The 15,384-nt window shown below is 41.7% G+C and overlaps 1 protein-coding gene across 1 annotated transcript in view; it reads right to left on the minus strand.

The window, feature by feature from the left end:
• LOC140210733 (cadherin-8-like) overlaps positions 1–10,941 on the minus strand; it is a 341,499-nt gene extending 330,558 nt beyond the window's left edge. The window contains exon 1 of the mRNA XM_072279963.1: positions 10,710–10,941. The gene's annotated coding sequence lies outside the window, so the exon portion shown is untranslated. The remainder of the gene's footprint in view (positions 1–10,709) is intronic.
• Between the last annotated feature and the right edge of the window lie 4,443 nt (positions 10,942–15,384).

The raw sequence follows: 15,384 nt of genomic DNA on the forward strand, positions 1-15,384 counted from the left end.
GGCCTAAGTCTGATTTTAACTTTGCATATCTCATGCAATCTCTGCAACTCTATTAATTACTCTATATATTTTTTTTAGTTTTAGAGGTACAGCACAGAACAGGCCTTTCTGGCCCAACAAGTCGCACTGTCCAGTAACCAACCTATGTAAATTTAGACTAATCACAGGACAATTTACAATGACCAGTTAACCTACTAACTGGTAGGTCTTTGCACTGTGGGAGGAAACCAGAGCACCTGAAGGAAGCCCATGCACTCGTAGGAAGGACTTACAAACTTCTCACAGAGGACAAACAAATTCAAGTTTCAAAGTACATTTAATATCAGAGTATGTATACAGAATACAACTTGAAATTTATCTTTTTCACAGACATCCACGAAACAAAGAAGCCCCATAGAATGATAGAATCGATGCACTGAGCTGTAATATTGACACACTATTTGCTACACTGTAGTGGAGCTCCAATCTATCTTCTCTATCTTCTGGATACTCTCTGGAATTTAGAAGATTGAGGGGGGATCTGATTGAAACGTATAAAATTCTAAGGGGATTGGACAGGCTAGATGCAGGAAGATTGTTCCCGATGTTGGGGAAGTCCAGAACGAGGGGTCACAGTTTGAGGATAAAGGGGAAGCCTTTTAGGACTGAGATGAGGAAAAACGTCTTCACACAGAGAGTGGTGAATCTGTGGAATTCTCTGCCACAGGAAACAGTTGAGGCCAGTTCATTGGCTATATTTAAGAGGGAGTTAGATATGGCCCTTGTGGCTAAAGGGATCTGGGGCTATGGAGAGAGGGCAGGTACAGGGTTCTGAGTTGGATGATCAGCCATGATCGTACTGAATGGCGGTGCAGGCTCGAAGGGCCGAATGGCTTACTCCTGCACCTATTTTCTATGTTTCTATCTTGCTTTAAGAAACTTCCTGAAACTTGCTTTAAGAAACTTCCTCTTTTGGCTTAAGCTGTTTGCCATTTGCCTTAACATATGTTAATGTGGCCAGAGTGAAGCATTTTCAATGGCATGACTCTATCCCGAGTACTTTACAAAAGGACATTGATGCCAGTGCTGACAACTTCTCACTGGAGGATAGGTTTAACAGAACAGAGTCTCAGAGCTAAGCGGTGCAGAAAACAGGTCATTCCGCCCAATTTGTCCATGCCCACCAGGTTGCCTAACTGAGTAAGTCCCATTTGGTTCATCTTACATTGTGTCTCTTCACTAGCACATCCCTCACCAAGGAGATTTCTTTTTTATTTGAGGATACATTATGGAACAGGCCCTTCAAGCTGCACTGTCCAGCTACCCACCGATTTATCCTTAGCCTAATCACAGGATAATTTACAATGACCAATCAACCTACTCACCCAGTACTTCTTTGAACTGGTGGAGGAAACTGGAGCAGCTGCAAGAACGTCAGGAAGGTGCAGACGACCATCTCCTTCTGCGACTACATGTCCCCTCCGCAAAGACAGTGAATGCACCAAATTCCTGGGAGTTCACATTACAGATGACCTCACCTCCCTGAATGAAACGGCACAGCAGCACCTCCACTTCCTAAGGAGAATGAGGCAAGCAAGTCTCCGCACCTGCCCCACCCCACCAATCTTAACTGTGTTTTACAGGAGCACCATTGAGATCTTCCCACAAGATGCATCTCCATTTGGTGTGGGAGCACCTGGGCATCGGACCAGAAGTCCCTACAAAGGACTGTGAGAACAGCTAGAGGATCGTAGGGGTCTCCCTATCATCCATCAGAGAAATTTATAAGGAGCGCTGCATATACAGGGCCTTTAGCATTATCAAGGACCCCAGCCATCCATCCAGCATCCTCTTTGACTTTCTACTATCAGGCTGGAGACTCCAACGCATAAAAACAAGAATGGTCCGGATGGGAAACTGTTTGTTTCCCCAGTCCATTAAGCTTCTGAACTCCCTGCCGCATCATATTCGAAATGTCACTGGTTCACTGTTCCACATCTTGCAAAATTTAATATTAATGCACTTTAGTTTGTTACTTATTTGTGAGTCATCTGTAGATTTTATCCTTACCTTCATAAGTTACCATGTGTAATATGTGTTATGTGTGCTACTGTGCTTTACTCCCTGGTTCGGAGAAACATTGTCCTGTTTCTATATACGGTTATATGGTTATATGTGTTATATACATCTATATAGTTAAATGACAATAAACTTGATTTGACTTGAAACACACTCACTCATGGAATCAAACATACTGAGAATGTCAGAATTAAATTACAACCTCTGATACCCTGAGCTGTAATAGCTTCACGCTAACCGCTACGCTTTCCACATGAGGTTAAGGCTCAAGAAGGTGACAACTATCATCAAAGATCTCCGACATCTGGGCCATGCCGTCTTCTCATAGCTGCTGCTGGTCAGGAAGTACAAAAGTCTGAACTTCCACCCCAGCAGGTTCAAGAACAGCTATCTCACTTCAACCATTAGATGCCTGCAGCACCCACAAAACCCTAATCACTACCTCAGTATGGCAACACTATGACCATTTTGACACTACAGTATTACATTTTTAAAATGTATTCTTACTTAGAACAACTGTGTACAATTTAGTCATAATATAGTCATAGTCATACTTTATTGATCCTGGGGGAAATTGGTTTTCGTTACAGTTGTACCATAAATAATAAATAGTAATAGAACCATAATTGTTAAATAGTGATATGTAAATTATGCCAGTAAATTATGAAATAAGTCCAGGACCAGCCTATTGGCTCAGGGGGTCTGACCCTTCAAGGGAGGAGTTGTAAAGTTTGATGGCCACAGGTAGGAATGACTTCCTATGACGCTCTGTGCTGCATCTCAGTGGAATGAGTCTCTGGCTGAATGTACTCCTGTGCCCACCCAGCATGTTATGTAGCGGATGGGAGATATTGTCCAAGATGGCATGCAACTTAGACAGCATCCTCTTTTCAGACACCACCGTGAGAGAGTCCAGTTCCATCCCCACAACATCACTGGCCTTACGGATGAGTTTGTTGATTCTGTTGGTGTCTGTTACCCTCAGCCTGCTGCCCCAGCACACAACAGCAAACGTGATCGCACTGACCACCACAGACTCGTAGAACATCCTCAGCATCGTCCGGCAGATGTTAAAGGACCTCAGTCTCCTCAGAAAATAGAGACGGCCCTGACCCTTCTTGTAGACAGCCTCAGTGTTCTTTGACCAGTCCAGTTTATTGTCAATTCGTATCCCCAGGTATTTGTAATCCTCCACCATGTCCACACTGACCCCCCGGATGGAAACAAGGGTCACCGGTACCTTAGCTCTCCTCAGGTCTACCACCAGCTCCTTAGTCTTTTTCACATTAAGCTGCAGATAATTCTGCTCACACCATGTGACAAAGTTTCCTACCATAGCCCTGTAATTTATAGTTAATATATATTTTTCTTGTGGATGCTGTTTACGAGTCTGAGATGTACCTGTTATTATTGAATCTATATGTACATATCCCTGTGCTAATGTGTCCTTGTGGATATGACAATAAACTTGACTTTAGCTTTACAGAGTTCCCATTAAAGTTCTCCTTCCCAATTGCAGTGTAAATGTTACACTGGTCTTCTAATGCAGAGTTGCAAAAATTAATTCACAACCTCTTTTATCCAGGTTTAGGATTTGGTTGTGAATTAAATTGTCAAGTCAGTGCAGCAGCTGGAGTAGAGAATGGCTGTAACACTGAGGTTGTAGCAATGATTACTTCTTCTCGGCATTTTTCTATCTAATCCAGAAACTGTTGTGTTAACAGGAGTCTAATTGGAGAATTAGAGCAGGAGTGAGTCTAATGAGACCCGGGAAGGTGGTTCTGCAAGACTTTATGGAGAGTGAAGGGCATGACAAGGCACATAGTCATCTGTTGCAACCAAGGAAGAACCCAGTTATGACGATTACTCATACCGCTGGACCTGAACCTCCGAGGATGAGGTAGTGGAACTGCCCCCGTGTAACAGCTTTTTCACTTTAAAAACTCTCCTGCAACGGTTTCCTTGTGCAGTTGCACAACGGAAGAACTGCACATACCTGTTATCATTGGATACTTAATGAAGTGGCCCATTCACCTCAAGGTTCAACATGTTGTGCATTCAGAAATGCTCTTCAGAACACCACTGTTGAAATGCATGGTTATTTGAGTGACAATCGCCTTCCTATCAGCTTAAATCAGTCTGGCCATTCTCTTCTGAACTCTTTCAATGACAAAACGTTTTCACCCACAAAACTGCCACTCACTGGATTTTTTTTTGTTTGTTTTGTACCATTCTCTGTAAACTCTAGAGACTGTTGTGTGTGAAAATCCCAGGAGATCAGCAGATTCTGAGATACTCAAACCACCCTGCCTGGCACCAACAACCATTCCACAGTCAAAGTCACTTGGATTACATTTCTTTACCATTGTGATGTTTGGTCTGAACAACAACCGAATGTCTTTCTCCAATGGTCCACTCTCCTCTCCGACTAGATTCCTTCTTCTCCAGCCCTTTACTTTTCCACCCGCCTGACTTTACCTATCACCTTCCAGCTAGCCTTCTTCCCCTTCCCCCAGCTTTTTATTCTGGTGTCTTCCCCTTCCTTTCTAGTCCTGAAGAAGGGTCTCACCCTGATACATTAACTGTCTGTTCATTTCCATTAATTCTGTCTGACCTGCTGAATTCCTCCAGCATTTTGTGTGTGTTGCTTTGGATTTCCTGCTTCTGCAGACTTATGATTAACTGAACCTCCTGACCATGTCTGCATGCATTGAGTTGCTGCCACATGATTGTCTGATTAGATATTTGCATTAATGAGCAGGTATACAGGTGTACCTAATAAAATGGCCTCAGAGTATAGTTGTGGCCTATAAACATCACAGACTAGTTAGGCTGAACGGCCTGTCCTGTTTAGTATATGTTGCCCTTATTTACCCAGAAATACAGTATACATCAGAGAAGAGTGATCTTATTAAAGTGTCATCTTGTTAAATGAACCTCTCTGATCAATGTTGTCAAATTACCACTCTGTAGTTGTCTCTAATATATTTAATCTGTTTGTTTCCATAGCCTCTCCTTGTTATTTCCTTCTCACATTGTTCTTTCATCAGCAGCATTCTATTTTTTCAAAAAAAATGTGTTTTCTTGTATTTGTATCTTTGCCATGGTAAAGGGTTCTCCGCCATCAATTTTGGCATTTTTGTTTGACTGTAATGAAAAGCTTCTGCGAGGAAGAAGGCCGTTCAGCCTCCATATCATATTCAGCACTTTGAAAGGGCCACCCAATTAGTCCCGATCCCCTGCTCTCCCCTATAACCTTGCATTTCTTTCTTCTTTTGATTGTATGCACGATTCTCTTTTGAAGGTTGCAACTGACTCGCCTTGCACCATTCTTGCAGGCACTGTGCACCACATCAGAGACACTCACAGTACAAGAAGGGAAAAATATCCCCTTTATCGTCATTCTGTTTTCCCCAATATTTATATTTTTTTCAACTGTAAATTTTAGTTTGGAAGTGTGAAAATTCCCAATCTTTAAACAAAAGGTTCTCCAATTGATTTTAATCTTTGTTTGTTACTTCTGTTCATAAGCTCTTAAGTCAGGTATCTTGCTTCTCTGCCAAGGACAATCCTGTGGAGGTGAAGGGGCTATTCAGCTTAACCAGGGTTCCAATCAACATCCCCTGAGTTAACTTGGCACAGCTGATATTACTTCTGCCCCAGGTTAGAAAGCTGTGGATTCAGATCCAGTGCCAGAAAGAATGTAGCCTAAGCTAACAATCCAATAAGGCATTGGGAGTGACATTAATAAAGGTTACTGTCCTTTGCTTAACATGCAAAAACCAAGGTCCAGCATGGGGATTTCAGAGGATATGAAGTAAGCCACTATTCAAACAAATACTGGAAAATCTTTGTGATGTCCTAATCATCGTGCTCACTAAAAGAGATTAAATGATCATTCATCTCTTTGCTGTTTGTGTAATGTGCTTTATGACATCCTCAGCTGATATTACAAGAGTTACTTCATATAAATCTTTTCATTTTGAACTGGGTCTCTTATTTATCTTTTAACTGCATTTTAACAAATCCGAATAGATACTACTCTTGTAATCTGTCTGAAAATGAATTTTGACTGCTGATGTAAGATTAGTAGGATGGCTTGATATATACCGACAGATTTTCTGATTTAACCATTAGAAGTGGAAATAATATTGCAATTAATAATCCCTCACTGATAACAAAACTACATAATAACTGTTGAAGATTTCAATGCTGACTACAAAATATAAATGGGCAGAGAACATGCCTCTGACTTCACCCCTACTGACTTCACAGTAGGGGCTGTAACAAATAGTGGACACTCAGAAACAATTTCAAGGTTGCAAATTCACCCTGGGGTTTAGACAACACTTGTAAACTGCTTGAACTTTGTTCGTGCGATTAGATTCCTCAATTAGATCCACATAATCAATACCAGCCATAATTCTCCATATTATTCATATGGGACTGGTATAATCCAGTAAATAATACACACAGTAATTGCAAAATATATTAAACCCTAGTAAGACATAAAGCAGCGTACGGCGATTAAAGTACTTTAACTCATATTGCAATATAAAATGCATATTGATGTAAATTTCAAACAGTGCATTTTTTAAAATTATATCTCACAAGATTTGCAGTGAATAACTCCTGCAGGATTACTGTCTTTATGTAAATAATAGAATATTTCACTTTCCAGCAGAATGCCAGATCATGATGTTACATATAACTGAGTGAGCCATTGTGCTTTTCTGTACAAAGTGCCATTTACTAGTGGTGGAAGAGCTATTCCTTTGCCCCATTTCATGGTTCTATGCTATTCCCTAAATTACATTGAAGAATGAATACAATGAGACAGACTTTCTCAAAAGCCAGGGAATTAGGTTTCTTTTGGAGGGGTTTATGAGGGTATATCATTCAGAATTACTTGGTCTGTCCTAATTTTGCCTCATCAGGGTATTCGGTCAGGATTTTGGCTTGATAGATCTTCTGGCCAGTAGCCATGAATGACCCCACTGCCAGCTACCACTCTCAAGCTTTCCACTGTGCCCTTCCATCAGTCACATGGTCAATGGACATTGCACATATCGTAAGGACTGTCACCACTAGTTTCCATTATATAGAATTTATAAAGATTGATCCATAAACCGACAAATCTCCAGCTAACCCAAAAAAAATTAAATAGCAGAAAACTAAGAGCTTTAAAATGTTGGTGGCTAATAGAAAGTTTGAAGTAAATTTAATATCTAAGTATGTATATTTCACCATATACTACCTTGAGTTTTGGTTTCTTGAGGCAATCACAGTAGAACAAAGAAGTACAACAGAATCAATGAAAGACTACAAACAAACTATTTACTGAGAAAATTAGAACAGAGGGGCATACTGTCCCAATTTTCAAGTGCATAATTTTCCTCAGAGAGCATAAAAGTGGCAACTATTGCAGCCACTTCTCATGTTTGCCCTTAAGTACCCTCTCCCACATTACATTCTCTCTGCAACTTTCTACATAGACCCGTATTATACATTCTGTCAAGGACTGAGCCCAACCTAGACAAAGAGATCCAAGATTCCTTGGTCCAATTGCAGCTCTGAAACTTGCCCTGGAGAATAGGGCAACGAGAGCAGCAAACAAGGATGGGACCAGGTCCCCGCAACATCTGTCCCCATTTCCCGCTGCTTGGTCCAATACAAGCTGCCAACATTTGGCCCACGCAAACAAACCTTTGGGTTGGCCAATTCTGGCAAACCAAAATGCCTTCAGAACAAGAATGCAAACGGAGGAAGCTTTATCTCACCACCAGTGGAACAAAGCAGACCTGAAGCAGCTTGGCAAAGATATTGAACACCCAATAAAGTGCACCTTGTTATTTCTCCTGTCTGTACTCTCCCTAACCTTACCCTCTGGTCTGCTGATTTAGATTATCCTTAGCACCGGCAGGGTTAAAAAGAAGGCATTATTTACTGTCAGTGTTTTCACTGTAATTCTTACCCTAGAATAATAGCATAATTGGAAAAAAAAGGATTAAAACTCCATATTCTCTACTCTATTATATTTGCCCACCGTTCAGTTCTAATATTTAAATTTTCAATGGCAGATCTGATTGTCGGATTCAGAAACCTTTCATTCGTGACAGCTATACAGTGTGCAGCGCTAACTCTTACATATTTAATTAAAGTGGGGTTTAATAGATTCAAATGCATTCACTGCTAAATGGGTTTTAGCACACTTTATGATTTTTTGAAGGCTGCCTTTTTAGACAGGGGAAAAATCTGCTCAGATCACATTGTGATTCTATTGGAATGGAATTGTTTCCTGAAGTATAGGCGACCCTTGTGTTAGTGTCAGTGGCCGCCACAGTATCAGAACAGAGCGTAATAAAGCAAGTATACATATTCCATTCATTTGTGAACTGAAAGGATTTTGCGATATTAATCTGGTCTGCAGCAATTTTCAAGGGCTATCGCTAGTTCATATCGTTTGCCCCCTTTCCTCCACGTTGCGTTTCTCACTCACTAAAGCAAACGAAAATATAATTGCCTCACCAGAGAACTAGGGATGTGAGTAAAACTAAGCGCCGCCGCGGAATTTCCAACATCTTTGCGTCCTGTTGAAATTTTTGATAATTGCTCTTATATGCTTGGGCGGCATTTTCCCTGGGAAATAGCACCGCGGGGCTGTTTTTTAAACACAAGATTTGCCTGAAATGAACTTTTTATAACCAAAGCTAGATTTCTATTCGCACTGAATGTTCGAGGAAAGGGAAAATACAGACCATCAGTTGTGCGGTTTTCCTTATCATCGCGGCACTGGGAAGATGTATTGGTTAAAGAAATGATAAAGATGTTTCAGCTGCGGCGCTCTTATCTGAGTTTTTTAAGGACAGATACGAAAATAATTGCTATTTGAATTTATTTTTGGATAGTTAATTATTGTCTTTGTTTCGGGCGGGAGACTGATTTCCAACCATTTTTCATTAAGATAAACGACCTGTGGAAGATTTCATCTCCTTGGACGATTTAGCTGCCAAATTACCTCTGCTGCTCAAGAGGTTGCCACTGAAGGCTGCGGGCTTCGGGCTGATACATCCGAGGGTGCTGGCACCATGCGGCTTAACTAAGGACGAGTGGGGGGTGAAGGTGAGAGGGAGAGAGAGAGTTAGGGGAGTTAGAGAATGTTGCACTGGAGGGGTCCAAGGAGCTCCGACATTGACTATCCGCGGGCCCCGAACCATGCGGCGAGATTGAAGGGAGAGTTGGCTGCGCCAGTTTTAGAGGGAATTGGGAAACTTTTGGATCGTCTACATTGGGGAAATGGCACAACTTTCAACCCACTTGAGAAATCAGTCCTCCCTCGACTTATGACCCCACGAATCTAGATTCTCACTGAGCCCAATAATATTTTGGTTCGTTCAAATAATAAGTACGAGACAATTCATTACGATAACCCGAGCTGATATCTCCCGCCTTCTCAAAATTATTCCCTCCAAGCTATTCCGTACCTCGAGAAGAGGAGAAGTCTGTGAACTGATTAAAATTAAAACGCCCAAACTACTGTTTTCGCGTTTATTTATCAAAGGTTATAGTGACTATTGCCTGTTGTTAACTGGCGAGAAGAGAGCAGTAGAAACTCTTAGGAAAATAAATGTAATCTGAGTTTCTCTGATAAAAAGTCTTCAGCTTGACGCGGAGACAATATATTCACCACTGATATTTGTGGTTGCTCCAAACCCATTACGAATTGTCCTTCGATAATCGAGTGGGCTGTTCCGAACTCCGATTCCAAATTATGTCTTAGGAACCATGTATTCACATTAAATAAACCCAAACTATTGTCTTAAGACCTCTTAGTTGATATCATCAGGTTATATATAATTAAATTATTTTTAGACGTAATGGCGCCATTTGACTGAGCAACCTTAAATTTGTTGATAGGGAGCCCGCATCAACGGCGCACTTTTGAGGTTTGAGCCCAGGGTTAGATATCGGGGGGCCGAGAAACGAGAGACCAGCGCGTGAAATCGGATGACAAGAAAGTTAACGAACTGCATTCCCTTCCTTTCGACCTGCCCCAATGTCATATGCAAGGAACCCGAGAGGCAGTGGTACTAGTGAGGTAGGTGATGAGGGAAAGGTCGGAGAGATAACGTCTGCCTCTAATGCAGCGGCAGGCTAAAACGATCGCGATAAGAGTGAAATTCGACTTCAAAGTTGGAGTATTTCCTTGTCCTTCCGCGTCGAAGCGACGGCGGCCGAATGTAGCTCCCTTTCCTGATTTATTCTGCCAGAGAAAATCTAATGCTATTTACAACAGGTGAATTGGAATGGAGAGGGGGGAAAGGATGATTTGAGTTATAACCTTGGATATATCCTATCATCTGAAACACGGGCCAGGAGGTCTGTCACATATTGATGGAATTTGTTGTTTCATTAACGATTGGGGAAAATTTAATATTTGTTCCTCCTGGTGACTTTAACTTTGACCGTCACCCACAGGAGAACGCTTAATACTGCCAATTCACTCTGCGGTTTATGCTCCCTCGTTCCTTCATTCCGTTTAGAACGGGAGCGAAGACCAGGATTCATATTCTCAACACGCAAACTACATATCTTCAGAAAACACACGCACACACACATACACACACACAGAAACACGCACAAGACTTTACCTTGTACTACAGGACGGTGGATCCGCCAGATTGCCTCTTTATAAACGATCCGGTTTCACCATTGTAACAAGTGCTAATGGAAGGAATCGAGATTTGCAATCCGGTGATCCGTTCACCTCCTCGTCAATGACCAGCCAGAGTATCCCGTGATTTCTCCAATACAATACAAGTGTGCAATGTGTCGCCGCTGTCTGTGAATCAGACAGAACGCAACCATCTCTCTTCCACCAAGCTCTTGCCTTCCCGGGGTAGGTGAGACAGAAGAGCGAACAATCTCACCCCCTCACTTTCTCTTTCCAATCCCTCCCCTTTTTTTTAAACTGCTCGGCGCTTTTTTTCTTCATTGCCTGCTCGGAAGACAAAAAAAAAACAATCCTCGAAATAACCCCCGTTGTAAAAATGCATGAGCTGTACAGTATGCCTTGCTGATTCTCTAGAAACGTTGGTACTGGCTCCATGGTTTGGAGCCTCCCCTAACTGCTGTCATTGGACTGCCGAGGAGGAAGGTCCGACGCTGCTGTAATTAATGCGAGCTCTTTCATAAAGTGCGTGTGTGTGTGTGTGTGTGTGTGTGTGTGTGTGTGTGTGTGTGTTTGTGTGTGTGTGTGTGTGTGTGTGTGTCAGAAAGAGAGAGGGGCAGATACAGAACAGAGAGAGAGAGAGAGAGGAGGGAGACAAACACACACGCACACACACAAACACACACACACACACACACACACACACACACACTACAGACAACTTTACCATGCGCGCGGGATGTCGCCGAGGGTAATGACCCTTTCATGTGCAACACTCTACGACAGCCCGCTGTCGAGAGCTCAATTTAACACAGCGAAAAAGCAAACAGGTTTTGGTACATAGTCACGTTTGTTTTCCTGGATTTTTATTTGGAGCGGAGAGAGCGAGGGAGAAGCGTTCGGTCTGATCGTTTTCTAATAGCGTCACTATTCCGAAGTGCAGTTAAAGTTAACGCCGAACGGAGTTTGCTGTTAATAGACGATTCGATGTGATTGTCAATGAAATTGAACGCATCCGAAACAGGTATTCCCGCCTCGCCACTCACTGCCGAGGCACCGCAGCTGTCAATAGTGATTTCATATCAACTTAAGTGCGGGACTGTCTTGGTAGCAATATATGCTCGGGGTTCAAAATCACATCGAACCTTTATTAACATTGAGAGATTTTCCTTTGCAGCTGTAAACGCTGGCGTGGAGTTGGCCGGGATATAATCTTCATTGCAGTAAGTGATCATTAATATGCATCATACATAAAGAGAGAGTGAACAACGGCGGTGGATCTGCTACACATCACTGTCACAGCTTTGCCACGAAAAGCTCAGACTTATAAACACATGTCTATATGGATCCACTCCCACAGGTGTACGGGAAACCACTCACACACAGAAAACAGGAACAGGACGCACTATCTGCGTCTTTCTCTCTCTCTCTCTCTCTCTCTCTCTCACACACACTCTCTCTCACGCACACGCACGTACACAATAACCATAATCAATCCTCTGATACACAGTCTCACACCTGCATAATTCATTTGTCTCACACACAATGTATCTATCTCACGTGCTGTATATGCATATTATTACACATACATAAGCATGTGTACACATATACGTCAGTCACATGCATATACACACAAGAACATACGCAGTGGGTTTATCACACACATACACAGAAATACGAATCTGCAACACATACAACCACACACAATGACACACATAATGAGTCTGTTTCACATGCACAAGTGCGCATATGAGCCTATCACCTACATATAAAGATGCATAATGACTCTGTATCACACACAGAGAAAAATATGCACAAACACTGATAATGCTTACTTTACGTGTGCACACACACACACACACACACACACACAACAACAACAACATAGACTTTTGCTCACCAAAACAGTCGGGCAAATAAGAAAGAGAAAGAAGAGTAAGTCACGAGGCCACCACATTTTCCAATCCGTGAGCATAAACCCTGTAGTCCAACAAATTTATTAGCCTTGGACATGCTTAATGATTGATCGTCCACAATTTTCTGAGGTGGAGAATTCCAAGGATTGCCATACCCAGTGACAAACACACACTGAAATCTACATACAGTCACATACCTATGATGGATGCACCTTCTTATGCAGAGAGACACATGCATAGACAGAAAACACAATCACAAGTATAGACCTAAATACTTGAGCAAGCAAGCATAATTCTCCAAGGAAGGTTAAATTGTCATTATCATTATCATATACTGTGTTGTATGACGTGGGTGATCATGGTCTCCATGACTATGATTGTTTTTAGCAAAGTTTTCTGCAGAAGTGGTTTGCCATTGCCCATCTTTCGGGCGGTGCCCTCACAAGAAGGGTGACACCAGCCATTATCAATATTCTTCTTTGTGTCAGTGGTCGCATAACCAGGACTTGTGATATGCACCAGATGCTCACATGACCATCCACCACCTGTTGGCACGGCTGCACATGACTCTAATCAGGGGGTTAAGCAGGTGCTACACCTTGCCCAAGGTTGAGCTACAGGCTAGTAGAGGGAAGGAGGGCCTTATACTTCCTTTAGTAGAGATGTACGTCAACCTGCCACCTGGAGTAATGTAAGACAAGAAAATGACAATTCTCTATCTTGAGGAAAGAATGACCAAGATGAGCAATAGTTTAGAGACAAGCTGGCTCAAACAGTTCTCTCTACAATCAGCTCTCCAAATGTGATTAAATATTGGATTTTCATTTACACTACCCTAATATTAAACTTGTACACTAAATGCAATCAAATTGGGATATAAATGATTTTTAAAAAGCTTAAACTGAAGGAATGGATCCATGACCTAACTCCTCACCAATGATGGAGTTAAAATCGTCAAGGCAGAACATTAAAAAACAGTTTGGTTTTACTGCCATTCAATCCCATTCCTAGCTCTTCTATCACATTCCTATAAACTATCTTCCTTCAAATATTCATCTCATTTATTATTGAAAGTTCAAATTAAATCCACACAATCAGGAGTAGTGCCTGGTTATTGGCAACTTACACATCTAACTCTTGTTCAAAATAGTACTGGAATAAACCCAGCAACTACATGAGCCAGTTCATGTGATATGTATGGGCTTCCGAAAGCCATTAGAAAAATGGCAAATGAAAATTTTGACCAGAATAAATTTAATAGAATAAAAATACTGCATGTACATTGGCAACACTGAGCATGGATAACAAATTGCCAAAGAAAGGGGTGACAGGAAATCACATTGTTTTTCAAATGAGGTAAGAGTGCCGTCGATTGGAAAGTGTGGCCTTAGTTGTTATGCGGACCACGCCCTCATGCTGCGGGGTCATCTGATGGAGCCATCCAGGGCAGGAGAAGCCAGGCTGGGTTGGGGGCTGACCCTGCTGGCTGGCCTTTCCCATCAGTGCTGCTCTCCAGTGTTCGCTCGGCTGGACTGCATCCATCTGCAGCACTAATGAGTGACGAGGAAATGCCGTATGCTTGCTCTTGCAGGAATATGGCTCCAGGGCAATCATCCTAGGCACCATCAATCTATATGCCATGACACTCAGGGACTTAGGCTACATTCTTATTATTTTTGTGACTGTATGTTTTGCTGCTATTATAATTATATGTGCTATCTGTGCCTTCTGCTGGGTGTGAAAGTTGTTACACCTTAGCCCAGGAGGAAGACTTTTTTTTGTCTGTATTCTTGTCTATGGTTGAATGACAATTAAACTTGAACTTCAACTTGATTTTTCCAGGAATCATCAAAAGGGTGACTGCTTTCCCTAATTTGGACGAAGCACCATTTTGAGATTTATAGATAACACAAAACCTCTAGATGCAGCAAATGCTAGGGAGGACTATACAGTAGTCTCCAGGAGGGATATAGATAAGCTAGAGGAATGGGCAGGCAAGTGGCCCATGAAGTTAACAGTGAGAAATGTGTTGCAGTAAAGGCATTGTTTTTTTTATTTATGGAGAAACAGTGTATGAATCCAAGGAGTTCATGCTGAATGTTTATGAAATGCTGGTTCACACACTGTGAAGTATTGTGTCCAGTATATAACCTATCTTATGTATTTATATGTATTGTGTTATCTTTATTATTGTGTTCTTATCTTATTGTGATTTTTTTTGTGCTGCGTTAGACCCAGAGTAACAATTACTTCATTCACCTTTACACCTGTGTACTGGAAAAGCCATTAAACAATCTTGAATCTTGAATATATCTATGACTTTATGACTCTTGATGACTCCATTGTTCTTCTCAGAATCACACACCAGTCACAACTTATTATAACCTAAGCAAACTCAATGAGCTGCTGGTTCTTCTTCCAATTTCCATAAAATTGTGCTCACGGGTTATCAAGCCTTCTGTCAGTTATCATTTACTGTCAAATATCTTTCCTGATTTTGAACATCTTGAACAAATCCAATGGTAGCCCATAGAACTACATTAGGCTCAAGCAGGAATGTGAGCTGGATCAGGCAGGAAAATGAAGCTGTGTGTAAGATCAGATCAGTCTCATCTGTATTAATGGTGCATCATTTTGAGAGGACGTGATTGTGAATGTATATATGTCAGTGTAGGACAGATTTATTTGTTTGTTTGTGAGGGTGTCTCCTACTTACCACTACTTCTCATTCTCCTTGCA

The sequence above is a fragment of the Mobula birostris genome, chromosome 15, assembly GCF_030028105.1.
Source record: "Mobula birostris isolate sMobBir1 chromosome 15, sMobBir1.hap1, whole genome shotgun sequence".
In the NCBI taxonomy this organism is placed as follows: domain Eukaryota; kingdom Metazoa; phylum Chordata; class Chondrichthyes; order Myliobatiformes; family Myliobatidae; genus Mobula; species Mobula birostris.